General features: G+C 45.7%; 1 protein-coding gene across 1 annotated transcript in view; it reads left to right on the top strand.

Annotated features, from left to right (window-relative positions):
* The first annotated feature begins 5,486 nt into the window (after positions 1-5,486).
* LOC147740936 (bile acid-CoA:amino acid N-acyltransferase-like) overlaps positions 5,487-25,971 on the top strand; it is a 73,714-nt gene continuing 53,229 nt past the window's right edge. The window contains exon 1 of the mRNA XM_086952221.1: positions 5,487-5,593. The gene's annotated coding sequence lies outside the window, so the exon portion shown is untranslated. The remainder of the gene's footprint in view (positions 5,594-25,971) is intronic.

Below are 25,971 nucleotides of genomic sequence, written 5' to 3'. Positions count from 1 at the left end.
GCTGGAACTTAGGTTTCCAAGGCCGATACAGTACTAAGGTGCAAATGGTGTGATCAACATGTTTCTCGCTTCAAGTTCATTGACTGCTATTCTTCAGGACCTAATGAAAAGACTACTATCTACAAAAACATGACCTAAATTAGTGTCAGTTTATATACAGCACATAAGTTGTACTACCTGTTTGACAACTGCTCGGCTCGCACTCCCTCACCACCACAAGATGGATGGACAAGGGTTGAGTTTCGGTGACGATGACGCAGCAGCCATTCATAGGATACCACCATCCTTGGTATTGACACTGAAGCAGCCCTGGGAGTAACTCAGCGGATTGGAAATCACTCTCTGATGTGAAGAGAGAGTGGGTGAGAATTACCCTACATGGAGCACTCATGGCTGAGTATTTTAAGGCTAAAATAGCACCGAACGGCCTCATTGTTCAGAACTTCCCCAGGATATTCTGGGAGGATGGCCAATTCAAGATTGAATGGTCATTAATCTCATGGAAATGTACCCACGACCTCCTGATCTTGCTGGTCAACACAGCATAACGACTAGCTGACGAACTACTCAGCAAAATCCAGATCGTAGAGAGTGCCCTCAAGAGTGCTGGGCAGAATACAGGCTTTAAAACCAAGCTGGCTGAATTGAATAAAGAAATCACAGAACATAAAGAATTTCTGATGAAACAAAAGGTAACTAAGTTACAGAAAGACATCCAGCGATTTTCCAAGAAAAGGTCTATCCGTATTTAAAAGATGACTACGTCCCCCCTGGGACCGGCTACCTCTCAGACTCCAGTGCTACTTCCTCCAGGAGAGGATCGAGTGGTGATGATTGGCAATCACAACCCCGCAGGGGCAAGAGAAGTGGGAGGCCCCTGTTGTTTGTACTGTGCAGACAGGCTTTATGGATGCATCATGGGGCAGACATTTCAGAGTTATTAATTATTGCACTCACATTGCGTGAAGGTGCACACTGCCTGTGCAAATCACAGTACGCAACCCTTTGTACAGCACTTTCCATGGCTTCAATGCCCTCCTTATGAGGGATAGATGTATAGAGGGATTTTACATCTGCTGTGCATAACCATACGTTTACATTGGGACCAATGTTTATGTCATGTAGTTCACGTAGAAACTCTGTCGTATCTCTGATGTAACTTTTCATGGATTGAGCAATAGGTTGCAGATGTCTGTCTAAGAATTGTCTGACAGGCTCATGGATACTACCTTGTGTGGATTCTATGGGTCTTATAGGCGGAACAGTATGTTTGTGAGTTTTTGGGACTACGTATATAGATGGACTCCTTAGGTTTTGTTTCAACAAAAAGGATTTGGTTTTCTGATTGATTGTTCCTTCTAAAAGTGCTTTCTCCACAATGTCTCTGAGAATAGTTGTGAATTGCTGTGTAGGATTTCCTGGTAATTTGATGTATGTAGTATCATCTGAGATGTGTTGTCTGAGTTTTTTGATTGTACATCGTGGTATTCATAACCACTAACGCTCCTCCCTTATCTGCTTTTATGCATTTGATGGTTTTGTTGTTAGCTATTGCGCTGAGTGTGTCTCTGTCCTTCCTTGCGATATTTTTGTGTGTCGTCTTTTTATAGTTGATTTGCGATATATCTTGTTGTACGAGTTGTTTGAAGAGATCTAGTGTTTTGTGACTCACTGGAGCCTGGTAAGTACTCGTGGTCTTCAATCCCATCAATGGGTCAGGTTGTTTTTCTCCTTGGGGTGGTAACACATTTTCAAAAAAATTCCTTAATCTGAGTTTTCTTGTTAATTTGAATGTACTAACTTCCAGTTCCAAATGATCGGATTTGTTTGTTGGTACAAACGAGGTACCTGTTTGTAGTAAGTCAACTTCATGTTTTGTAAAGGTGTAATCCGAAATATTAATCATTATTTGTCTTTTAAACCTGTTTTCTTCTTGTTGTCTTTCTTGGGGAGCGTTACACTTCTTGTTTGCGGTTGATCTTTTGCCTTTGCCCCTCCTGGGTCGTCTTAGTGGGTAGCCTGTTCTAAACAACCCGTTCCTGTAGTTTTTCCTTGCGTATTTTCGGTTTGTAATGAGGTGCTGGACGACGATTCTTGTGGTCCTATGCGATTTAAAAATTGAATCTAGAAGAACCAATGCAACTATTTTTGATGGAACTAGGATTCTTCACTTTATATCAAAGCTACTTCAAGCATGAAAATGAGTGGTACCTCCAGCTCGTAGGGACATCAATGGGCAATTGCGCAACCCCAGTCTATGCAAATCTGTTCATGGGAGAATACGAACAGAAAAACATCTTGAAGAACTCCGATTGGCGCACCAACATAAAAATGTACGCCAGATACATAGATGATCTCTTCATCTTGTGGAACAATTCTAAAGAAAGTCTTGAACAAGTACTAACTACTCTAAACACTGTGGATCAATGTATCCAATTCATGTGGGAAATTGATTCTAAATCAATAACTTTCCTGGATGTTTCAATCGAACTGCATGATAACCACATCTCTAAGGACATTCACCGCAAATCTACTGACCGGAATAATGTACTACATTATTCCAGTTTCCATCAGGGATCTCTAAAACGGCATCTTCCAAAATCTCAAATGGTGAGAGTGAAAGACATAACCTCAATTGCCCGCATCAACGAAATGGGCAATAGATTTCCAGAAAAAGGATATCCTGAACACATTTGGAGGCAGCTAAAACACATACAAAGGCACTAAATCGGATTTCTCTAATACAACCTACTCCCAAACGTCAAAGCGAAAGAACTGCCATTGTGTCTACATTTTCCAATGTAAGTGCAGACTTTAAAAAGGTTATATTAAAATATTGGCCTATGTTAAGCCTGGAACCGGATTTTAATGGCATCTTTGCCCATCAACCCATATTCGCCTATACCAGAGGCAAAAATCTAGGAGAAATTCTCAAACGAACGGATCAAGCAGAAATTACATCCAGAGGAACCAGACCATGTGCAAATTGCTACAACTGCAACAACATAATTCCAGGCAACAAGGTTATGCACCCAATGAAAGTCCAAGAAATTCAGCTAAACGTTATAGCAACCTGTGATACCACAAATGTAATTTATTTACTGAAATGCCCGTGCGGCAAGGTGTATATAGGAGAGACAGAACGAAAACTGAAAGTCCGCCTCAATGAACACAAGTTGAACATAAGGACACGGAATTTGAAATCATCAGTAGCAGCACATTTTCTAGAGAAGAATCATAACATTTCCGAACTTAAATTCATGGTGCTAGAAACCATACAGAGAGTTGAAGGTAGAGATAACAACAAACACCTACTTCGTCGTGAAAATGATTGGATTTATAGACTGAATGCAATCAAGCCGCATGGTTTAAATGACCGAATAAAATGTTCTTGTTATTTATAAACATCCTTGAGCCCGACTCGGGCATGTATGTTCTCTGAATATTGTCCTGATTGTGATTATCTTTATTTTACTTTACTTTACACATCGTGCTAGCTCATCGTTAAAGAGTCCATTAATACGTCCCAGTTATTTGCCTTAGTTCATTTTACTTCATTTACTTCATTTTATTATCGTCATAATTTTATTACACTTGATGAACAACCATTAATATTTTTCGCTGTTCGTATCGGTCACACAACCATGATCATAGTCTGTTTTTTAGGTCCATCATGTTTAGCACACGTCACCCTCCGTTGACGCATACAGGCCGTTTTCTACCTTCATAATTTTCAGGGCCGGTCACGTGATCCTCACATGACAGAGTGCCAACTAATAGACTCATACTAAAACTTGACACTAGGAAGCTCCGGTATCACCGAGCTACGGAACCATACAGAATTCACGCCAGATTCATTACATCCTTTTCGTGAGTATTTCACCAAGCTCTAAACGCGAAACGCGAAACGCTCCTCATAATCTTTATAGACCTTACCTGTTCCGCATTTTTGGTATTCATTACGTATCTTTCATTTCATAGATATTTCAACACCCAGAGAGTACGAACTCATCATTTCAGTAAGTCTCTTTTACCCGGTCACGGCGCATTTTTCACTGCACGTTCTATGCACCTTAAGCATGCTTGTTTCTTTTACCACATACGACCAATGCACAGTCATATCACAGTGTTTTCACTAAGCAGAGGTATTTGATGATGAGCTAACAGACTAAATATAGCTATGTTGTTTTGATTGTAGATATTCTCCCAGATGAAGGGCGGTGGCCCGAAATGCATTGGAGCCAATATTAATAATGTGTGACAATAACATAAGCAAATATGAAAAATGAAAAATGAGTTATAAACCAAAATAAGATGGAATAAATTGAATTTAACCACATCAATCGTGTTTATGGAACTTTTTCTATGATTTGAACATAAGATTGCCTATTTTCAGAGTGCCCCTTGGGATGCAACCAATTTCCAATTAGATGCACTTTTTGAACTCATAAGGATACTGGGTTACCCAATTGTTACTAAACTTTAATGGCGGCCGTCCCTTTCCTTAGACGAGCCGCGTCCTTAAGAAAGGGGTGCGGGCTACATTAAAGTGAAAGCGCGATATGGGGCGCTTTTACAAAAAACAATATTTGTCAAGATAATTGGCGGCTGCGCACCTGTGTTTACAGGATTCGCGTCTAGAAAGGGGTGAGGCTGCCATTAAAGTAAAGGCACAGCATGGGGCGCTTTTACAAAAATAAACAAATGCTATTTTTTTATAAAAGCGCCCCGTAAGCTCTATCAATTTAATGGTGGGCTGCAGCCGCACACCTTTCTTTAGACACGGGTCAGCTAAAGAAAGTGGGATGGCCACTATTAAAGTGCAAGCGCGGCATAGGGCGCTTTTACAAACAAGCATTTGGAATGCAATAGGTCTCGCATTTGCACGAGTTTAAGCTATTGGCATTGTACATGACAATGCCTTTTATTTATATTGTAAAAACAATAACATAAATAAAAGGCCTTGTTATTTACAATGCCAATAGATCAAACTCGCATAAATATGAGACCTACCGCATTACAAATGCTTGTATTTACCTGCATTTCTATTTGCATATGTCCATAGAACTTTAGTAAAGATCTCATTTATTTCACTAATCTATTGTTTATTGTTTACTATCATGCTGCACAAACGTCTAAGAGTAGTTTTCTTAGAAAGGGGCTGGAGGTAAGTGTCCTTCCATTTCAGGGTTTTGCTTCAGTTTCAAGTTCTTTTTACAGCTTCTCGGTGCACAAAAGGGTGGGATGGGAAAGGTGGCGCATAGGAGTTGAAGGAATGTCCTTGGAAACGACTGCCCAATAGTAATTACACTCCGCCTCCTGTCCTGACATGCGATCCACTCCCGGGAAGGATGAAGCTCCCTTCCAGCCGGATCGTGTCTACCTGCTCCGTGTTTGCATAAGATGCATCGGTCTGTCCTTGGACTGTGGTTGGTCAATGATTGACAGGCCGATCATCCTATCAGCTTTGGGTCGTAGGAGGGTGTGGTACGGAAGCGAGCACGTGATTGGTCCGATCTTTCCTTCCGTCTTCATTGCACTCTGCAGAACTTGTGAATACAGTGATCGCCTGGGGCCGTGTTCTCTTCGGCAGGTAAGGGGGTCCCTAGTGCCGCCAGGGTGGGGGCTGCGGATGGGGAGGGGTTTTGGATGGAACGCTGTAGGACCGGGATCGGGGTGTCCGCATGTAACGTTGAGAGCCCCGGGTGAGGCTGCATGTATGTAACACGCTATTGACATGTGTTGAGCAGAGTTGGTATTGTTCCAAGAGAAGGCAGCGCCAGAGAAAAGGCCACACGCAGAACTGAGGTGTGTGTCTCAGAGAGGTCGATCGACGATGGCATCTCTAGTTCTGGGGCTTTCTAGCCCATGCAGCTCCGTTTGTTATGACTTCAGGACTACAACTACCAGAATGCACAGGGAAAAACACCTGACCTGTAGCTGCTCACTAATGGCTCCGGGAAACTGGAGAGCCCTGTGTACAGCGTCCGAAACATGATTAGTTATCCATTGCTTGAACACGTTGGTTGACAACACACGCCGACTTTTATCACACAGGTTTTATCACATGGATGTGCACCCCTGCCCGGGTGTCCCGGCTGCTGTGATGGCGGGATCCGTGGTAACAGGGTTTTGGTCGTGAGCAAACACTGATCATGCGTCTGCATCTTGAAATAGTCCTGTCTCTTGGGTTATGCCTGGTATGGCTAAAACAGGGAGTGGTGCCCCAAGTTCTACAGATGACGGCTGCTGCCGTCACTTCCGATTTAAGTAGCTCAAGCACATTGGTGGCAGTGCAGTGTACGCGGTCCGTGACCCCTGTGTGCCAGTTGAGGGCTGCTGTGGTGAATAATGAGCTCATTCTTTGTGGAAAGACAGCTATTCCTGGATGGGTAATGCCAACAGATGAAATGCTTCAGCTGAAGTGTAAGGCAGGGAGTCTCCTGTGCTGTGAAACCGACGGAGGGGCAGACAGCTAAACAAGCTTTCTGTCCAGGGTGCCGGCCTGCCTGAAAGAAATGCAAATGTGCCCAACTGGTCACTCTGCAAACGCAAAGGATGCTGGTATTGGATTTAATTATTAGAATTACTTTATGCTTCCTGATGACACAGATGTATTGTTTTTGAGTTATATTGCAAGGGATCTATTAGCTGAGCTGTGAAGTCTGCTTTTAAAATACATCTCTAATAAAATGCACCATGTACATTCTGGGTATTACTAAAATATATAATTTTTGTATTACTTTTTTTTACCTTAAAACTTTCTGCATATTTTTTAGAAGCCTAGTCATACTTTTTGCAATGCAATTTTAGACAAATGACTTACTTATTCACAGTGTTTTCTGTCACAGACTGGGACCGCATAGCACTTACAATACACAAGTTAGTATTCACCCCTGCACCAACCAGAAATACATTCTGTGGCTCTCTGTTTACAAACACAGACCTACGTAGTGAACTAACTAATGGAGGTTTCATAATGGGAAACTGTGTTTACAACGCTGTCATCACATAGCAGTGCTTTTACAACGCGGTCGTTACAACGACCACGTTGTTAGTATGCAATACATGTACATCGCAAGTCATTAGAACGACTTGCTGTAGGGGGCGCTAAGGTATTGGATATGAAATCCAACAGCTTCCCTGCTGTCGCGCAAACTGGAGAAGGAATAGTAAATAATACTCGGCTCGATGTAGGTCACCAAATACCGGTCGGTAATGGCCGAATTCGGCCGTTACCGACCGGTATTTGGTGATTGAGATGTAGGGTCATTATTTTACAGAATCGGTAAATTTACCGAATCGGTAAATTTACCGATTCGGTAAATCCCAGATGTAGGTAGCACTGTTTACAGTGCTACAGGCCTTCCGAATTCGGTATTTTATCATTAATTGGGTGGTAAAATACCGAATTGTGGTGTACATGCACATCTGTGCATGTACACCTGTGCCATGTGGCACACAGACATGCCCTAAGGGTATGTCTGTGTGCCACATGGCACACAAGCCTGGAATTGGGGTGCTACAGGGTGTCAAAGTGACACCCCGTTCACCCTTGCAGGATTCGGTATTTACCGATTCGGTAAATACCGAATCGGTATTTCCCATTGATTCCTATGGGCTTCAAGGCCCATAGGATATACCGATTCGGTATTTACCGAATCGGTAAATACTGAATCTTACAGATTCGGTAATTCTAAAATAAGAATTAACTACATCTGCCCCCTTCCTATTTAGATACTCTTAAATACCGAATCGGTATGATTCGGTATTTAAGAGTAGGTAAATAGGAATTACCTACATCGGGCCCACTATTCCTAAGTCCAGTGCTCCCAAGACAGCAAGTTGTTCTAATGACCTGCGATGTAAAAGTATCTCGTACTAATTAGGCGGTTGTTGTAACACTGCGTTGTAAAAGCACACAATGTAATAGCATGGGTTGTAACATGCTATATTCTGCATAATGTACACTACCGCATTTCCTACTGATTAACTCAATTTATTTTTCTTTTATGTTTTGTTATTTTTTTATGTAGTTACATGAGGGTGATAGGCCGAATGCGTGGAGCATCACAGTTCCCATACTTTTTTAAATCCACTTGGACCTCTGCCTAGGGTACAGCGCACCCACAGGTAGGGCGAACAAATAGGGTCTCTGAGAATCTTAGCCCCAAATTCATCATTTCTATTTAAAAGCCCTTGAATAACCAGTACCGATGACTTGCGACGTCTCATGGCCTTGATCAAGGACGGACTCAAACATCTGTCATGAAATCTGTGGTGAATTTCAGGTGCAGGTAAGCACTGCGCACCTCAAATGCTGGCATCCATCCATCCATCCATCACATGTTAGGGAGCACACATGAGCACCAGCCGTGTGCCTGCAATTTAACGAACATTCCCATGTGGACCTTGGATACAGAACTTGTTTTAACCACAACGTTTCTCCAAGAAAAAAACATACAATCGTACCTTCTCAGGAATGGCTCCCAAGATTTGGTACGTCTTGCCCCCAGAAACAAGACTGAATCCATCCGCTGCTTTCTTAAAAAAAGAAGTGAAAGCAATTTTCCTATCTAGATTCACCTGAACTTTCTTATATACTCTTGTTGAGATGTGCTAGTTGCTAACATTTACCAGGAATGTATTCGCATAATTCATCGTATTTTTATGTATCTATCAATCACCTGTATATGCCCTGTAAAGCGGTCTGATACCCGCAAGGGTCTTGTTCGTGCTATACAAAACTGTCAAAATAAAATAACATATACTTCTTTAATATCAGTGTTGGAGGTACATCGATAGCATGCTTTTCTATTGTGGTCTTTTACCTTCATTCTCAATCATTTAGCAAGCTAGGTATAAAGTTTGGTCATCGGTCCCAATATTTGTTAATATCTTTCCTCACAATACGAGAATGAGGAACTAAATAAAACACATATTTTCCCTCAAGTTGACAATACAAAAACTGTCTTCCCAGACCAGAACATCAATAGGCCCAGTAGTCATATAGTTTGATAGTAGCAGCGCCCATGTTACATTACTGTCTCTAAGTTGACATCAATGAAAGCTTTATAGGCTCATATTTAAGATCTCGTGTATCTTTGCATATCACTGTTTACCCCTTGAAACAAAGAGGAATCAACAACAGAACATGTTCAGGGACCTGTCTCACTCATCGCTGGACCTATTCCTAGTGATGGGGAAATACTGGCACCCTTCCAGGAGCAAATGAATGAAACTCACCGGACATAGCAGGTTTGCTCAGAAACAGAGAAATGTATTTAATGGTACCAAAAGCATGCATCATTGCTAATTAGCAATGAAGAAGTCAGATCTGCCATCTTAGGGGCTCTCAGACCGCTTCTTCCCAGATTGACAGATTTGTAGGTGCTATATACAGTTGAAATGCCATGTCAACGGAACTAGAATAAGGCACCACGCTAAATATGGCTGACATGGATGTGCAATGTCTGCACCATGCAAAACAGCCAGATATGGGCAGACCAGAAAGGCAGGCTTTGCACTGTGTAGCACTTGCATATCATGTATTCAAGACAAGCAAGGTGACCTGTAAGAGGGTACAGAATAGCATGTTGAAGCTTGTCCAGTCAAGGTCAGATAGGAAGCCCTTTTGAGCTCCATGCCTCATGTTAATGTGAAATATCTAATCATGATATCTTTTAAAGTGCATGCACATCAATTTGTATGGATATTCATATATATATTTTACAACGCCTAGCCCCTTTGGAAGAGGCAAGGAGTACACAGGCTCACAACTCAACTTCCATTCAGCAATCGGAGTACATGTCCAGCCAAGGACTTACTTTTATTGGAAAAAAGTGCATTTAAAAAACACCCACAGAGGTATATACAATACACACTAGATAATAAGACTCTTTATAAGGTCGGTATCCAAGCACTGCCCGCGCAGACAACAATCTCCTACTCTGCAAGCTATGGACGGGGTGATGTCCAATTTACACGAGGCAACATCCAGGCTAGGCTCCACTAGGGAGTACGAGACTTGGAAGTCTCTCTGTGGCTATTCAAAGCCCAAGTGGCCCCTCCCCATCGGTGCTTGAGTCGAAGAGGATTCCCCTCTCAATGGCTTTGTGACTTGATGTTCAGGCCCGGGAGCATTCAGTAATTCTGAATAGATGTTGACAGCGGATGGTGGCAGCGATGATCAATAGGCTTACCACGGAGACTGAACCTCCATGGCGCTCCTCTGTTTTCATTGTAATTATCTTCTGTCTCCAATGGCAGACCCGGGGTGCTATTCGAGGTCCAATGACAAAGTATCACGGGCAAAGGGGCAGTGCTTAATTTGAGCAGGTGCTTTCCGGTGCTCAGCACTGGCACGTAATTGGTTTCCGGTGCTGGGCACCAGCACCTAATTGTCAACGCCATCCTTAGAACAGTCCACCACATGGGAGAACACGCATAACAACGGGAGTTTAGGGCAACAATATACATTAAAATTGCTAATAACTGCCGGCACAGGAATTCCTTTAGCTTTTGGGACCTGAAATAATCCCAACTGTCACATTTACATGCGAGAGAGATGGTTAGTAGTTGTTTTGGCAGCGATGACAAGGGCGATAGGTGGTGCCACCTGCAGTGGCCTCCTGGCCAGAGCCCTGGCACTTAATATTTTACAAATTATTCACATGCAATGGCCCTTTGTGGCCCCAACTTGTCATACAGGGGTCGTGCTCTGTGCAGTCAAGGTGGCGTCTCTCTTCGGGTCAGAACACTACTTGGTGAGATGGGCGTCTCTACACCACAGTGCTGCATCAGGGAGAAAGCACTTAAGCTTCATCACATCCCTCAAGAGCCCTGGTGCCTGCTGCTAATGCAGAAGCGCCCTAGAGCCTGCAGCTAATGCGAAAGAGCCCTGGCTCCTGCTGCTAATGGAAAGAGCCCTGGCGCCTGCTGCTAATGCCAAAAGAGCCCTGACGCCTGCTGCTAATGGGAAAGAGCCCTGGCGCCTGCTGCTAATGCCAAAAGAGCCCTGGCGCCTGCTGCTAATGCCAAAAGAGCCCTGGCGCCTGCTGCTAATGGGAAAGAGCCCTGGCGCCTGCTGCTAATGGGAAAGAGCCCTGGCGCCTGCTGCTAATGCCAAAGATCCCTGGCGCCTGCTGCTAATGCCAAAGAGCCCTGGCGCCTGCTGCTAATGCCAAAGAGCCCTGGCGCCTACTGCTAATGCGAAAGAGCCCTGGCGACTGCTACTAATGCCAAAGAGTCCTGGCGTCTGCTGCTAATGCCAAAGAGCCCTGGCAGCTGCTGCTAATGCGAAAGAGCCCTGGCGCCTACTGCTAATGGGAAAGAGCCCTGGCGCCTACTGCTAATGGGAAAGAGCCCTGGCGGCTGCTGCTAATGCGAAAGAGCCCTGGCGGCTGCTGCTAATGCGAAAGAGCCCTGGCGGCTGCTGCTAATGCGAAAGAGCCCTGGCGGCTGCTGCTAATGCGAAAGAGCCCTGGCGGCTGCTGCTAATGCCAAAGAGCCCTGGCGGCTGCTGCTAATGCCAAAGAGCCCTGGTGCCTGCTGCTAATGCCAAAGAGCCCTGACGCCTACTGCTAATGGGAAAGAGCCCTGGCGCCTGCTGCTAATGCGATAGAGCCCTGGTGCCTGCTGTACGTATGTCCTGAACCGTCGTCATACAATTCACTCAAAAATATACTCCAAACGAGTCTCTTGCATGTGCCCATCGCATTCACCATCTTCAGTTTGAATCAAAATGCACCCTCCATCCAGTGCAGAATGGCGGCGGTGTGACACTGGAGGTTCAACCCAGATGCCTGGCTCTGGCTCGCCTCAAGGTCCTCTTGAACCCTCTAACAGGTGAAGTACACAATGTGACACTAGTACATCCCAGTGTGTGAGCCTGTGCAAATATCTGATGTCCCTTTTACTTAATTATCACACATGAGAGCGCCTTGAAGTACGTGAGTTCAGGGTATGCGCTATACAAAAACCTTTCTTTTGTTTGAGTTACAAGAACACATTGTTGCTCCATACAGTGCTGGAACAGATTTCAGAGCCAGGGTGCTGAAGAAAGAAATCCAGGTGCCACACAAAAAACAAGTGTGGCAAATGAGCCTCGCAGATTCAGCAGGAAAGGGGTAAGAATGTGGCATGCAGCCAGTGGGCCATGTTGGTGCAAACTGTCACAAAGCTGTTACTTTTAGACACAGTCCGTTTTCCTTTGAAATGGCCACAAAAGCTGTGCCTTGACAAGCAAGTTCACTGATAAAAACACAGCGCACAAACAACAATCTGTGAAAATCAAGTTTCAGCAAATATTTATCGTTTGCACATCACTGAGTACAGTGTCTTGATTTGTATTGATCCTATTAAAACCTTTTTATTCAAAAGTCAGAATAAAAAAGTATGCTTTATTTCATCTTTACTAACTACTGATACATCTTTAAATATTTGGACAGGTCATTTATGGGTATTTAAATGATGTTAGTGACATCCTACAGACTTTCCTTTCCCATTCCCTGTACCCAAGCAAGCCTTACAAAACCCTCTAACTTTGCAGTTAGAAAAAGAAAGGTAAGGACCAATCTCGATGTTAAAAGAATAAGCAGCCATTCGTTAGGCGACATAGCCTAGCATTGAACCTTTGTCAAGATAAACTCAAAATGTAAAGGCATCTTCATTGCTCATTCACCTTCTGAGCTCCAGCATTGTTATTTTGGGGGTGCTCCAGCATCCCCCACACCTACTTCTAGCACATATTGCTCCATGTGGCTTGCCTCTTATTTCACTAATGGCATTGTCATCAGGGCACGAGGGAAGATACACAAAGGTTTATAAGTGCATGTTTAAAACCTATCACTTTAACATTGATATAATCTCATCTAGTTACGCGAAACGCTTCCTCACATTAAAGATCTACACTTTTTTGAGCCTTTATCATTTTTACACTTAATATTTTTACGGTTTTTGTTGCAAGATTTACACATTAAATGCTTATATGGCTCGACTTGTGCGCAGGCTCTTAGAGCAGTGGCCGTCGCCCTCTACTATTTCAGATGTTATTATCATTTTATTTTTCCATGCGGGACTTGAGGCCAGGTTGGGGCGGGGCTGTACTCTGTGACGCCAGAGCAGAGTGAGGAGTGGTTTGCACTCCTCTAAGTGCGCATGGCAGTTTGGCCGTCCCTCCTGGGCCGGCCAAATTATCACACGTTCTTAGGATCAATCAATCAAACATTTGTAGAGCGCGCTACTCACCCGTGAGGGCTCAAGGCGCTAGAGGGAGGGGGAAGAGGAAGCAGCTAATAATCGAACAGCCAGGTCTTGAGCATCCTCCTGAAGGTCAGCAGTTCCTGGGCCTGTCGCAGGTGGGTGGAGAGGGTGTTCCATGTCTTGGCGGTGAGGTGGGAGAAAGATCTGCTGCTGGTGGTCGTTCGGCGGATGCGTGGGACGGTGGCGAGGGCGAGGTCAGCCGAGCGAAGCTGGCTGTTCAGGGTGTAGAAGGTGAGTCATTCATTGAGGTATGCTGGCCCGGTGTCGTGGAGTGCTTTGTGCTCGTGGGTGAGGGTGAGGAGCTTGAAGGTGATCCTCTTGTTGACTGGAAGCAAGTGTAGGTCTCTCAGGTGGGCGGTGATGTGGCTGTGGCGGGGGATTTGGAGGATGAGGCGTCAGGGGCGTAACACAGGCCCCCGCAGACCCCGTGGTGCGGGGGGGCCCGCCCCCCCCCCCCCACTCCAGGGGCCCCCTTCGCAGCCGCACAGCCAGCAACCACTTAGCACTCCACACGCAGTTATGGATTTACATTTCACTTAAGCTCAGTTCGGAAACTATTCTACTAATTACTTTCACTTTATGGCAGAAAAAGCCTAAAAGAGTGCACTAAGAAATAAAATATTTGATCAATATTCATGCTTGGACTGTGTATACGCAGCCTCACAGCACACAAACGGAATGTAGACTTGCTTTTATTCTGGCATTTTGTATACGGTAATAATATTTCTCCCGTACTTGGGATAGAAGCTATTGTAGAAAACCTGAAGGGCAGGGATGTTTAAAAAAAAATCAAAGTTAGAAATAAAACATTACAGAAGCAGAATGCAGTCCGTTTTTGTTCTCGTGGCTGAAAAGGGCGGCCATTTAGGAGTAGCATTATTCTATTTGGTACTATGTCGGAAAACTTGTTATTTTGTTTTTGGAAGGGTCGTGTATGTTCTAGACTACTAACCATCTGACTTTAGTCAAACATTACCAATATAGCTGCCGACTTGTTCCATATCATGATGGTGAGTTTAGGCCAGTTTTAACTGTTTAAGCCGACCACACCAAGCGTTACTGGGATTTGTACAACCATACTTCTAATGCGTGTGAATCTAGTCCCAGCAAGGTTATTATGAATGCTAAAGACTACATTCTTAAAGATGTCATATACCTAGGGATTTATATTGATAGTGAGTTTGTTCAAATAGTTAGGATTAATTATTGGCTTACATAGCTGCCATGGTTTCAGATTGCTTATGTGTGACATTTTCATAATTTCAGTGTAATTATGAGTGACATTCAACGACTATGAGTGACGCTTTCTTGTGAAAAAAATCAAGCACTGAAGAGGAGTGAAACAGAAAGATCAGAATTTACACCCATTGAAGCAACGAGAATCTCTAAGATGATCTTAAAACTTCTGCAAAGCACAAAAAATGGGAGGGCACTAACTTCGGAGGAGGGCCCGTAGTGATGAATGTAAAACTGGCAGTAAGATTTAACTGTTTTAATATCAAAGTAAAGAGCTCATGAAGTAGTGCACCAGAGCTACAGACTCAGGACCGCTGCACACTGACATTGCAGGGATAGCCTTGCAGCTGAGCATTCTCATGCGCATGCCACTTTGCGCAATATAAAATGCGCATGAGGTATGAGGCGGCTGAGACAGACCGAGCGGCCCAGGACGGACCGTGCTGCCCTGGACGGACTGTTGCAGCCTTAATTTAATTATTGCAAGTGCTAACATTGCTGGTCATGGGTAATTGCCCAACCCATAATTTCATTGGTTTAAAAGGTTTTCCCTTTTGTCTATAATGCAATGTTATCTTGTTTTTATTGTTTGTGTTTGGGCATGATCATTACCTGTTGGCTGCCACCAGCGGGCCTTGAGATTGTCTCCTGTTCTTGGATTAAAACCGATGGAAGCCCGGTCATAGCATAGAAACTCATGGCTGCGCTCATATTTTGGTGAAGGAATTATCTTCACCAGGTTTTAAATGTTTTTCATTGCGAGAGAGGGTTTTGGTGAAGAAATAAGGAAGTTAAAAGGAAACGCATTGCAAGGCGTTTTCCCGTGGCTGGCGAGGCGTTTTTCCATGGCTGATAGGTTACTTGGAGGGAGCCCATGCGACTACACCCCCGACAAAGAGTTAAACGCTTAGAGGAGTAAAACCGCATTATTGGCACATACTTCAAATAGCAAATACGAATGGAAAGCCTTTCTGCAGGGCTTCTGCATCAATTATCCCTGATTAGTAATTAGAGGACACAAAGAGCAGAAATTCATTCTACGAATAAAGCAAAACAAACTTGTTTACAGGTACTATTTCGTATCATGAAGAAGTTATAATGTGGAGGTGGCCTTTTTTCACAAAATGTGGGTACAGCCCAGTGTGTGTTTTCAGGCATATGCCTTCCTGTACTGCTTGGTCTCATCTGGCTTCTGTATAGTTAAGGTTCACATGCAGTGCTTGATTTGTAAACAATTAGGTGCCAGGGCCCTTGCCAGAAGGCTTCTGCAACTTAACCCCTTCCCTGCTGGCCCGTTTCCGCCGCTGTGCGGTAAACAAAAGAACAGGGGCGGGCCATGACGAACCCCAGCCGTCATCAGCACACGAGCACCGTAGTGCATGACGGCTGGGGTTCGTCATCAGCATGGAAGGGGTTAAACTAACCAATGTTGCTGCCAACGAAAGTACCAAGGCAACTACTAACCCTCACACTTTTTCAGATATTACAATTCATACTATTCCCAGCCCCCAAAGCTCTAAGAATGGTTTGCAAAGCAGTTAATAATCATTGTAAACATATATTGAATTAATCGCCGGCTGATATTGTGGTCATCCCTATTTCAGCCACCTGCTCTGCCATGGGGCAGGCGGTCATGCGTGGAGGTGATGACAATTTAATTCTGGTGCTGAGCACCGGAAACCACAGGCTCAAATTAAGCATTGGATTTGATATTTCGTTTTTCACATTAGAATGGGCATTTAAGGGCTCATTATCAGTTGCTTCTATTTATTCAGTAGGGATAATTTAGAAACACATAGCATACCCTTTGAGTACACCAATGGTATTGGTGACCGCTCTGGCTGATGAGAAATGACTAAGCCAGTGATTCAATTAATTCGATTATCTGGGTAGGATTAATGTACACATTTGACCCTTCCCCATTTGCTACACAGCATGGGAGGGGCATTTAGATAGACGAGGCACAAGTTGCTTTTCTGCCAGAGTGTCGTAAAGCAGAGTGTCGTGGAGTAGAGTGGGCTGTTATGGAGTGGCGTAGAGTCATGGAGTGGTGTAGAGTAGAGTTGAGTGGAGTGTTATGGAGTTGCATAGGGTGGACTGGCATAGTGTTGTGGATTGTCATGGAGGTAGTAGAGTGTCCTAGATTATAAGGGTGTAGAGTGTATTAGTGTGTCATATAGTTGAGAATTGTATAGTGAAGCAGAGTGTCATAGATTGGATTGGCATTGAGTGCTGTGGAGTGATGTAGCGGTACAAAAGGGGGTGGTGATGGATGGATCATCTGAACCAATCAAACACTCACACCCAGTCAACAGATCTGGGTGTAATCCATCACCGTTCTTTAGCCCACTCTGCCACCCCAGTTCAGACATGGCCATATGCAAATCAGTCTGACCCTGTGCCTCATGGGAACAGTCCAGCCCGAACCGCCAAGCCATGAGTGGTGTAGAGCAGAGTGGAGAGGCATAGAGTGTGTTGCGTAGGGTGGAGTACAGTGTTATAGAGTGGTGTAGAGCAGAGTAGATTGTTGTATAGTAGTGTCGCATAGAGAGGAGTAGTGTAGTAGAATGACATGGCATAGAGTGGAGTAGTGTCGTAGAGTGGAGTGGCATAGAGTGTCAGAGTAGAGTGACATAGAGTGTAGTGGCGTAGAGTAGCGGAGAAGACGAGTGTGGTGTAGAATATAGTGGAGTAAAATGGCATGTAGTGGCATAAAGGGATTAGCATAGAGGGTCAGAGTTGAGTAGTGTTGCAGAGTGGCATAGAGTGGATTAGAGCACCATAGAGTGGAGTGTTGTAGAGTGGATTAGAGTGGCCTAGAATTAAGTGACATAAAGTACAGTGGTGGAGAGTAGACTGGAATAGAGTGCAGTGGCTTAGAGTGCATTGATTTTGAGTAATTGGCATACAGTGCAGTGGTGTAGAGTGGTGCAGTGTAGAGTGGTGCAAAACAGAGTGGAGTGGAGTGGTGCAGAGTAGACTGCAGTGAGTAGAGTGCAATGGCATAGAGTGGAATGGTGCACGTAGTGTCATAGAGTGACAGAGTGGAGAAGAGCGTCAAAGAGTGTTGTAGAGTGGAGTAAAGTGGCCTAGACTGAAGTGGCATTAAGTACAGTGGTGCAGAGTAGATTGGCATAGTGTGGATTGGTTTTGAGTAAAGTGGTATAGACTGCATTGATGCAGAGTGCATTGGTGCAGTGATGTAGAGTAGCGTGAAGCAGATTAGAGGGGTGCAGAGTAGACTGCAGTGGAGTAGAGTGCAGTGGCATAGAGTAGAGTGGTGTAGAGCTTGGACCATCAGCGCAGTAGTTGTAGCGCGCAGCTGCAGCATGGGTGCACCAGTTGCCTCATATCTGTCCTTCGGCTAGGTGGCCTGCCTCATAAATTAAATGGTGCACTTCTGAACCTCTCAATAGTAAAGATGAGTTGGCCCTCTCGCCTGTTTGCCAGCCCAGCATCATCATCTTTGTCGTAGAACATTCTGATGACCAAGTTATAGATAGAGCTACACTACTATTTGGTCAGCAATTACATGTTATGTTACGTTATTTATGTTTATATACTGCATTCTACGGAAAATATGGTCCACGGCCCAAATGCCATGTCTGTGCTTAGTTAGATTTACGCAAAATGTTCTATTTAATGTGTTGTGTTGGAAGTTTGTGTTTGTTCCATGCTATTGAAAAGTGCTCTTCGGGGCCACATTGCAGCCAGGTATTTCTGAGCTATGTGCTGTATAAGCTCTACCCAGTGTGTGCTATTACATGTCTGCGTGTGATATACATTATTGAAAAGTGTTGTTGGGTGCTACAGTGCACCATAATAGTCAGCTGTGCTCTATCTGAGGTGCACAGTCAACATACCTTTGTAAACTGGTTACCAAGGCTAAGTTTTTGTCTGGTTCCAGTACCCCCTTGGCCCCCACTCTGCCTATTCCTTGCATTTGAAATTTACATTTACTGCTGTAGTGTGAGAATGCATTTCAAGAAAAGGAATATAAAGTAGGGCTGCCAAAAGTAAAATGCCAGCCATGTGTTTAAAGAGCCTGGAAAGTCCTCGTCTTGGCACTATATACGGTTATAAATAAAAAAGTATGTAATAATTTGCAATATAACTTTTCTGTCTTTGTTCCCTTTAATTATCAGTCCTGGATCTCATCATTCAGGCAGCCCTAGAAAACAATTTAAGTGCTTTCTATTTATATTTGCTGTTCGGAGTATGCACAGATAAGTACAGCTTTAGGTGACTGCTTATTTGTCGGTGGGGCAAGGTGGTAGGTGGTGGGCCGGGGGCGCTGGGGGGGCCCCTTCCATGTGCTTTACAGGGAGGCCCCCTCAAGTTTCCTTACGCCACTGTCGGGCGTGCAGAGGCATTTTGTATGCGTTCAAGTCTTCTGAAGTTTGGCTTTGGTTCCTGCGTAGAGGGCGTTGCCGCAGTCCAGCCAGCTGATGAGGGCTTGGGTGACTGTCCTTCTGGTTTCAGTGGGGATCCATCTGAAGATCTTATGGAGCATGCAGAGGGTGTTGAAGCAGGAGGAGGAGACAGCGTTGACTGGGTCATGGAGAGCATTGAGTCCAGGATGAACCCCAGGTTGCGTGCGTGGTTGGTGGGTGTAGGGGCAGTTCCCAGCGAGGCCGGCCACCAGGAGTCGTCCCATGTGGAGGGGGTGGAGCCGAGGATGAGGACCTCCGTCTTGTCAGAGTTCAGTTTCAGGTGGCTGGTCTTCATCCACTCTGCGACAGCCTTCATTCCCTCGTGGAGGTTGGATTTGGCAGTGTCCAGGTCCTTGGTGAGGGAGAGGATCAGCTGGGTGTCGTCGGTGTGCGAGATGATGTTGAGGTGGTGCGCTCAGATGATGTTGGCTAGAGGTGCCATGTAGATTTTGAAAAAGGTCGGATTGAGGAAGGATCCTTGGGGTACGCCGCAGGTGATCGTGGTGGTATCGGATTGGAATGGGGGAAGGCGAACTCTCTGGGTTCTGCCGGTGAGGAAGGAGGTTTGTCTCGTATCCCTGCATCGTGGAGGCGTGTGTGCAGGGTGTGGTGGCAGACGGTGTTGAAGGCCGCTGAGAGGTCCAAGAGGATGAAGGCCACGGTTTCGCCATTGTCCAGCATGGTCCTGATGTCGTCGGTGGCGACTATGAGGGTGGGTTCGGTGCTGTGATTGCTTCGTAAGCCGGAAGGAAGTGGGTCAGTTGTCTGTTGGTGGTCTTCTCAATAGCTTTTGCCGAGAATGGGAGCAGGGAGATGGGTTGAAAGTTCTTGAGGTCCTTTGGGTCCGCCTTGAGTTCCTTGAGTCGGGCGTTGATCTCAGCGTGTTTCCAGCTCTCCGGGAAGGTAGCCGTCTCGAAGGATCTGTTGATGATCTTCTGGAGGTGAAGTGCGATGATGGAGTTTGCTTTGTTGAAGATGTCGTGGGGGCAGGGGTCGGAAGGTTGGCCGGAATGGATGGTGTTCATGATTTTGATGAAGTCTTCATTGTTGATGTTGTTCCAGGAGAGCAGGAGGTCAGTGTGTTTGGTGGCTGTTGAGTCGGGGGGAGGGGAGTTTGTCAGCGTCTGGCGTCTGTGTCTGGGCGTCGAAGCTGTTGTGGATGTCTGCGATCTTGCAGTGGAAGAAGGTGGCCAGGGAGTCGCAGATTTCTTGTGACAGTGGGTTGTCATTCGAGCTGGGGGTGGCGAGTTCTTTCAAGATGTTGAGCTCTTTGCTGCTGTGTGCATTGTTGTCGATGCGTTCCTTGAAGGAGGTCCTTTTGCCTGATCGGAGGAGTTGGTGGTGCATGTGTCTGGCATTCTTGAGTGCTGCATGGTTGTCTGGTTGTGGCACTACTGCTTCTTGAGTCTTCAGCAGGTTTGCTTGGAAGTCGGGAAGTCGGCGTTGAACCAGATGGCTCTCGTATCGATGCGCCTGTTTGAGGCTTTCCTGATCGGGGCAAGAGTGTTGGCGCAGTCGCCGAATCATTGTCTGAAGTTGTGGGCCGCTGTGTTTGTGTCTGAGGGCACTGGTGGAGGGCCTGGGGCAAGGGTGGTGATAAGCTGGTCTTCGTTGACTTTGTTCCAGCTGCGGTGTGGGATTCGTTACACTTGGTTGTGCATGGTGTGTTTCTCGAAGGAGAAGTTAATGCAGTGGTGGTTGGTCCAATGGAGTTCGTTTGTGTGGCTGAAGGTGACGTGATTGCTAGTGGAGAAGATGGTGTCGAGGGTGTGTCCGGCAGAGTGGGTGGGTATCGTGACGAGCTGTTTGAGACCAAGGTTGGCGAAGTTATCGATCAAGGTTGTGGAGTTGCCAGTATATGCGAACTCGGATGTTCAGGTCTCCGAGGAGGATGTAGTCTGTGGAGGCGAGGGCATGTGTGCTGATGAGGTCGGTGATGGAGTCGCTGAACTGTGGTCAGGGTCTCGGGGGTCTGTAGACAAGGGTTCCTCTGAGGGTGGTGTTGTGATCGACGTGGATTTGGAAGTGTAGGTGTTCGTCCATGCTGAGGGAGTCTTCAGTGTTGGTCGAAATTCTGATGGTGTTCCTGTGGACGATGGCGATTCCTCCTGGTTTGTTGTATCGGTCCCTGCGGGTGATCTTGTAGCCATCTGGGATGGCTATGGCTTTGGCCGGCGCCGAGGATGCATTTATTCAGGTCTCCGTCAGGAAGGCGAAGTCCGGGGAGGATGAATCGAGTAGGTCCGAGAGTTCAAAGGCGTGCCTGTGGACTGAGCGGGTGTTGAGTAGTATGTATCTAAGATGGTTGTGGTTTGCTTTGGTGGGATGGGCAGGACGAGCAGGTTTGCGCTGATTGGTCTAGCTGCAGTTTCGGCAGGTGAAGGGTCCCAAGGTGAGCTTCGAGGTGCCCTGGAAGCAGGTGGAGGATCGGCTGGCGTTGAGAGCATGGAGGGTGTTAGCGGTGTTGGGAGTTGTGGCACTCGTGGGGGCTATGGGGTCTGGCGCTGGGCACGGTCCGGGCGCGGACGGGCGCAGACAGACTTGCCTCATTGCGCGCAGCGGCTGCCATATGAAGTGGGGGCGGGATGAGAGGTAGGGGGCAGGAGCGGGCTGGATCAGGGGCGAGGCCACAGGGGCAGCAGCGGCGGGAAAACAGCGCAAGCACACAGGGAGGCTAAAAAACAAAAATCAAACTTACACTAAGGTGAACAGGAGAAAAAAATAAACGAAGTACGTGAACAGAATACAGGCACACAAGGGCAACAGCAACAATGAGGGACAGGGGGGGCTCTAGCAGACGAAACGTGTGAACTGCAGGGGTGGAGCATTAGCGCTGTGACAGGCTGCTGGCTTGAGCCCTGACTGAGGGCACAGAGCTGGAGGCTGGAGACCGGTAACTGGCAGAGTGGCTGGGGAGAGTGCTGGCCTTGAACCAACGGTCAAGGAGTCACATGCGCTGCTCTGTGTCTTGTCTTCTCCTGTCAGATCCCTTCTGACAGTGATGAGTTTTTGGATACCGAGGTAGTCACCTCATTACTCCACATTCATTTAGAATTTTTTAGTCGCTGTTTCGGTTGTCTTATCGAAGTGTGACTCTTTGTCACAGTTGGGGTTTATCACATGGTCAGCTCAGTGATGGGCCGCGGGTAGCGGTCAATATAGTTTGCAGAATTGTCAGCAAGTTTCCTCAGAGTGTCGTCTTTGTCTATCTAGTGCCTTCTGATATTGTCGAGTTTTGGGTGCCTGCCGCGGCGATTATGCCAGCTGGCAGCGTGAGTTTTTGGATGCTTGCCGAGGCGATTATGCCATCTGGCAGACATGCGCTGCCCAGCAGCGTTCGCCATATGAAGGGGAGGGGGGCGGGATCAGAGGTAGGAGGCGGGAGCAGGCCGGATCGGGGGTGGGGCAGCAGCGGCAGGAAAACAGCGTAAGCAAACAGGGAGGCTAAAAAACGAAAATCAAACTTACACGAAAGTGAACGGGAGAAAACAAACAAAGTACGGGCACAGAATACAAGCACACCAGGGCAACAGCAACAATAAGGGACAGAGGGGGAGCTCTAGCAGATGAAACTGGTGAACTGCAGGGGTGGAGCAGCGGCGCCGGGACGGGCTGCTGGCTCGAACCCTGGCGGAGGGCACAGAGCTGGAGGCTGGAGCCAGGCAACAGGTGGAGCGGCTGGGGAGAGTGCTGGCCTTGAACCAGTTGTCAAGGAGTCACACCACTGGTGTTTCTCCAAGGGGCTGTGTTGCACAGCCCCATGGAGAACAGTCCCAGGCTCCTGGGTACTGCCTGAGTGGTCAAACAGACTGCTCAGACCAATCACGATGCTGCTCATGCAGCGTTGTGATTGGCTGAGAGTACGGGAGCCGGAGTGCTTCCGGTGCTACCACGTGCTGGTCTTCATTTACGAGGGCAGAGGAGAGGCATGGTGGCAAAGGTAAGTTTATTTTAATTTATTTTGAATTATCCATCCTCGCCCCCCTGCCCCAATACCCCCATTCTGAGGCAGGCACCACTGTCTTCGAGCCAAGCCAGACCCTTACGGCTAGGGCTATCGACCTCGGAGCTGGTGCTGCATAGGCGAGACATAAAAAATGAATGTGTCCGTCTGTAACTTAACTGGTGCTCATGTAAAGCGCTCTGATAACTCCAGGTCTAGTTCATGCTATATAAAACTCTACTTTTTAATTTTTTTTATTTTAAATGGCCGTCGCAGTACTACAAGACAATACGCCAGCATGTTTTGCTAATAGTAGTGTAGCAAGGACGCCATGGGCCCTGGTACAAGCAAGGAAAATGACCTATTTGACTAATGTTGGGGCAGTAAAATACAGAAATTATGTGGGATGAATGGACCCCTCACAGCTTTGCTCCCCAGTGCTGCTGCTCCAATGGTACCTACCCCCCTGGTTATCGGCATAAATACAGGGTTTGGGGTCTCAAGCTGAAGATCAGAGGTAACCGGTGTGACTGCCTAAATGATGTCCATGCTGACCAAGAAATGTGCTTGAGGTATTGGTACAGTCCATGGGCATTGAATACTTTTAACTTACTAATCTATTTGTGAATGTAAATTGAGAATACATTCAGAAATATCCCATCCCCCCCATCACTGAGACTGAAATCACTGTTAACATTTAGAGATGGTGGTTTTTCGCTTGTAAAAACATCTCTCGGGTACATGTGACGGAATCTCCTTATATTTAAAGGGGGCGAGTATTCCATGGCGTTATGTGTTCCGCCCGCTGCAGTTGCAGAAGACAGGGGTTAGTTTACTGACGAGGAGGAAGAATTTTTAGCGAGGGGACCAGGTGCTTTATAAACTGCTAATCTAATCTAATCTCATTATGGACTTTGCAGCTCTGCTGTCAGGTATATTTGTTGCCATTAATCATTCGCCAAGCTGGGGACTGCCCACATGCTTAGTTTGTATGTTGATTGAAGTATCTATACAAATTCAACACTATGAGATTAGATTTAAAGATTTAAAATGCGTTGCATTGGCTGGTAGCATCATAATCGCCCAGAGTACAAGATCATCATATTTCCAGAATGTCACCAGTAGTCGTGAAGGCTCCTTAGTTAGCCCCAACCCACAGAACTGGTTCTGGAGGACGAGCGCAACGAGACGCAAGGTGTGGTGCACACCTGCTTACATGGCATCAGACACATGCCATTGAACACAGTAGGTTCATATTTCGCCTCACACACCACAGCGTGAAAGAGAAATGAGCATGGTATGACTTGTCCATTACATAAGGGGTCTTAAGGTTGCCGAAACATGTATGCGAAGCGCACATAGATTAGGATCAACAGTTGTATGTGCACATGAGGAACACTGGCTACATGCTAGGGAGATTTGGAAAGGCACACACACACACTCTAGAATATTCTAAGGAAGTCTTGTGCAACTTCAAGCTCTCAGGGGCCATCTTGTCTGAGAGTTTATATAAACCAATCCCCTCACACCACACTGATTTGCTAGGCAATGGGTATATCAAGTGGTTGAGCTTAAGGGGGCTAATGTCACGTGAAACAAATCCAGAATCCTCGCTTGGTACTGGGCGGGAGCGGCGTGTTCTGGCAATTCTTGGTGGTAGCTGGTGCTAAAAATCTCTTGCGGCATCTTCAAGAAAAGGGCGAAGAAAAGGAAAACAAGCATTGGCATAGCCAATAGGTTTCGCCTTTGGGACCTTATAAGTGTTTGGTTATCCAGCACTAATCCTCCTACATCAAAACTACACAGCCCACCTGATAAAAATGGGTCCGTTTTCAGGACTGTGCTGAGACCAGTATAGGAAAATAAAGGTCAAGTTATATAGATCTCTATAGTTATGTTATGTGTCCAACTGAAAGCCTCTGGCTCTGTTGAACAGTGCAGAGGGAGAATAGAAATGTATTAGAGTAACCTGTACCACTTTTCAGCTTGTTGTCGGTTAAACGTTTTAAAATCAGTCCTCAGTCTCTCTATGGATGCCTTAATAAACAATACAATATTGATTATAGTAACGATTTGAAACGGTATTTGAAAAGCATTGATAAGTAAAAATGATTGCCAAAGGACAGCATGGAATACTTGCAGGTCTCGTGTAAGGGTAATAAACTGGACTTACATCTACAATGTTAAGAAATCAGGTACAAGGCCCTGTGACATAGATGGCAAAAAAAGCTGTTGCTTACCAAGCGGTTGTTCAGCAAGGATGGATTGCTCAGGGATCTAAAAAAAGACCCAATAGTACCCCAGGGCCACACAGCAACTATAGATTGCCCCAGGGCTTGGAAATAGGCAGAACAGTACCCCTTCTCACCACACACATTTTCAAGAGTTGCCTCATCCACATACAAGATTGTGATAGGGAGGAGCTATTTTACAAATAAGAGTATGAGGGGTTAGCCGGTGTGCTCGGACGTTAAGCTGAATTAAAACACATATTATATAGCAAGCCGGTGTAGATTGCAGTTTCCAATCCAATGCTGATTCTCTCTGATTCAGGTGGTTTTTTTTCTCTCTGATCCAGGTGATCTCCTATCAAGAGAAAAAAAACACATGTGATACAGCATTTGTTCCTGTGTGTCTGGTTTCAGATTTAAACCCGCTTGTATCTCTAAACTTCTCTTTTGGTTTAGCAAAACAATTCAAGACATACAACGTTACTTAGACTGCCATGTAAATGAATATCCTTTTGACAAATCTTAAAAATAAGTGTAGTCCGGTCTACAATAATGTCACGTCCTTCAGGATGCAGTTAGAGGAACAGCTTCCATCCTCTCTACAAACTGCAGTACCCAATACTGCATGAATGTACCTGCTTGGCTCATAAATTGAAAGCACACCCACATAAGAAGAGCAGGATTCTTCGAACGCACACAGATGCCGATGTTCGGTTTTTGCGGTTTGGAGTTAAAGTGTTGGTGTAATGCAGACTTCTTTTCATAAGTGTAACCAAATACATAACTTAATAGCCGTTGGAGAGGGACACTGCCAGAATTGCTAGAAGCATTCTCTTCTGCTAAATTGCCACTGAAATAAAGTAAT

This window comes from Lissotriton vulgaris, chromosome 1_1 (assembly GCF_964263255.1).
Source record: "Lissotriton vulgaris chromosome 1_1, aLisVul1.2, whole genome shotgun sequence".
Lineage (NCBI taxonomy): Eukaryota > Metazoa > Chordata > Amphibia > Caudata > Salamandridae > Lissotriton > Lissotriton vulgaris.
This window is presented reverse-complemented; position numbering and strand designations above follow the sequence as displayed.